Source organism: Halichoerus grypus, chromosome 7 (genome assembly GCF_964656455.1).
Source record: "Halichoerus grypus chromosome 7, mHalGry1.hap1.1, whole genome shotgun sequence".
Classification (NCBI taxonomy): Eukaryota; Metazoa; Chordata; class Mammalia; order Carnivora; family Phocidae; genus Halichoerus; species Halichoerus grypus.
Genome location: NC_135718.1, coordinates 109,060,352 through 109,063,507, shown reverse-complemented (window position 1 = coordinate 109,063,507; position 3,156 = coordinate 109,060,352). Strand labels below are relative to the sequence as shown.

Genomic DNA, 3,156 nt, shown 5'->3' with positions numbered 1-3,156 from the left:
TTGGCTGGCTTTCTGATGAAGTCTGGAGTTCAGCAATGAAAGCTCCCAGATGTCTCTTACTAGAGGCTACAGCAGCCAATCTACCTGGCAAGGCTGTCCAGTTTTCTCCAGTGCTTCCTCAGTGTGAATATGCATTTGTGTAGATTAGGGCTTGGAAGTAGACAGATGACTTGTACTGTTCCCATCACCAGGCTTCTACTGGAATGTTCCCTGTAATAAGTGCCTGGCTACCCTGACCTGCATGGCCCACACATAAACTATCTGCACCCCAACATCAAGGTTTTACAATAAAACATTTAAAACACAGTTGTGAACAACAGAACGATGGTAATTAATATGACTCATTAACTAACCTTACCAAAATTACCTAAGAGGTGGTTTAGGGGTAGAATTGATTATATATTCATTTCTGAGGATCTCTGGAGACCTACTGAAGACTTAGTCCAGACAAAACTTAAAATTAAGGAATCTCCAGATGTTAGCCTGATCACCCAACCCAGTGAGTTATATTCTATATAACTATATACCCTTATTAGGAGCATGAAGTAACACGGATGCTGACAGGCAGAAAGGAAAAGTGCCTGCACAAAAAGTCATCTCCAGAGTAGGAAGAAACCCAGACCCCCTTGTTTCTAAGGGTACCAATCCACACCCCAGGACAAGGATTATTTTAACACTTTGACCCTGGTAACTATAACTAGAAACTAGGCCCATAAAAAACAGACAAAACTACAACAAATGAGAATATATAACCAATCAGATTCACTGAAGAGCAAGCTTATACCAGACAAGAAATGATAAAAATTAGGCAGCAGGAAAAATAGAGGCCGTGCATGCAAAGCGAGTGCCGGTAGCCTCCCTGCCCCTCCCGCAACACTTGACCCCGGGATCCCCCCGGGTTGCCTGCCCGCCATGGCCGACAAGGAAGCCTTTGATGACGCAGAACGTGTGATCATCGAAGAGTACAAAATATGGAAAAAGAACACCCCTTTTCATTGTGTTTTGGTGATGACCCATGCTCTGGAGTGGCCTAGCCTAACTGCACAGTGGCTTCCAGATGTAACCAGACCGGAAGAGAAAGACTTCAGCATTCACCGACTTGTCCTGGGAATATACACGTTAGATGAACAAAACCATCTTGTGATAGCCAGTGTGCAGCTCCCTAATGATGATGCTCAGTTTGATGTTTCACACTATGACAGTGAGAAAGGAGAATTTGGAGGTTTTGGCTCAGTTAGTGGAAAAATTGAAATAGAAATCAGGATCAACCATGAAGAAGTAAACCGGGCACGTTATATGCCCCAGAACGCTTGCATCATTGCAACAAAGACTCCATCCAGTGATGTTCCTGTTTTTGACTATACAAAACATCCTTCCAAACCAGATCCTTCTGGAGAGTGCAACCCAGACTTGCATCTGTGTGGACATTAGAAGGAAGGCTATGGACTTTCTTGGAACCCAAATCTCAGTGGGCACTTACTTAGTGCTTCAGATGACTATACCATCTGCCTCTGGGACATCAGTGCTGTTCCAAAGGAAGGAGAAGTGGTGGATGCGAAGACCATCTTTACAGGACATACAGCAGTAGTAGAATATGTTTCCTGGCATCTGCTCCATGAGTCTCTGTTTGGGTCAGTTGCTGATGATCAGAAACTTATGATCTGGGATACTCGTTCAAACAATACTTCCAAACCAAGCCACTCAGTTGATGCTCACACTGCTGAAGTGAACTGCATATATTTCAATCCTTATAGTGAGTTCATTCTGGCCACAGGATCAGCCGACAAGACTGTTGCCTTGTGGGATCTGAGAAGTCTGAAACTTAAGTTGCATTCCTTTGAATCACGTAAGGATGAAATATTCCAGGTTCAGTAGTTGCCTCACAATGAGACTATTTTGGCTTCCAGTGGTACTGATTGCAGACAATGTCTGGGATTTAAGTAAAATTGGAGAGGAACAATCCCCGGAAGATGCAGAAGATGGGCCACTGGAACTGTTGTTTATTCATGGTGGTCACACTGCCAAGATATCTGATTTCTCCTGGAATCCCAGTGAACCTTGGGTGATTTGTTCTGTATCAGAAGACAATATCATGCAAGTGTGGCAAATGGCAGAGAACATTTATAATGGTGAAGATCCTGAAGGAAGCATGGATCCAGAAGGACCAGGGTCCTAGATATGTCTGCACTTCTTGTGATTTTAGACTCCCATTTTTCTCCCTCTCAACCCTGAGATTGATTTAACACTGGTTTTGAGACACAGACTTTGTTTGGCTATCCCTCTATGATAGGTACCATCCCATCAACAATGTTACTAGCCCAAACAGAGGGTGTTTTCTAAATATTAACTGGGGGACTTGATTCAGTAAAGCCACAGACTTATATTTAAATTTTCTTTAGGAATTTTCTAGTAACAAAGGTCTAAAGTAGCACAGAAAGGGGAATGTTATGTGTGGTTATTTTTCTTCTTAGGCTATATCCCCAAGTTTTTCAGACTCCGTTAAGTAAAGGCTAAAGTAAGGAAGGAGTAGAGCCAAGTGAGGTAGGTGTCTGAGCCATGAAGTATAAATACCACAAGATGTCGTTTTTATTCAGGAAATGGGGGAGATTCAATTCATATAAATTCTTATTCTAAAATTTTCACACCTGACTTTCCAGGATGCACATTTTCCTGTGTAGACCAGTCTCCTCTCAGTTTCTTCAGTTAAGTCAAAACTATGTGTTCCTCTTTCCCCCATATATTTTTGCTTGTTAGTGTATTTCTTGAGCTGTTTTCATATTTCTTTCCTTTCTGTGAAATGGTTTTTTAAAACACTTGGGACCACCAAGTTGTAAAGATGTATGTTTTTACCTGACAGTTATACCACAGGTAGACTGTCCAGTTGAGTTGAGAAGAGTGAATTGATAGCTTGTATTTGTTTTTAAAATTAAATTAATCCTGGATAAGAGTTGCCTTTTTTTTTTTTTTTAAGGAGTTAGTCTTTGACCACTAGTTTGGTACCATCTCTATTTTGGGTGACCTGTTTCACCAGCAGGCCTGTTATTCTCCATGACTAACTGTGTAAGTGCTTATAATGGAATAAATTGCTTTTCTACATAAAAAAAAAAGAAAGAAAAAGAAAAAGAAATGATAAAAATTAGAATAGATTCCAACAAA

General features: G+C 41.1%; 1 pseudogene; it reads left to right on the top strand.

Annotated features, from left to right (window-relative positions):
- Positions 1–912: 912 nt before the first annotated feature.
- Positions 913–2,424, top strand: LOC118522093 (histone-binding protein RBBP4 pseudogene; annotated as a pseudogene).
- Positions 2,425–3,156: the final 732 nt, after the last annotated feature.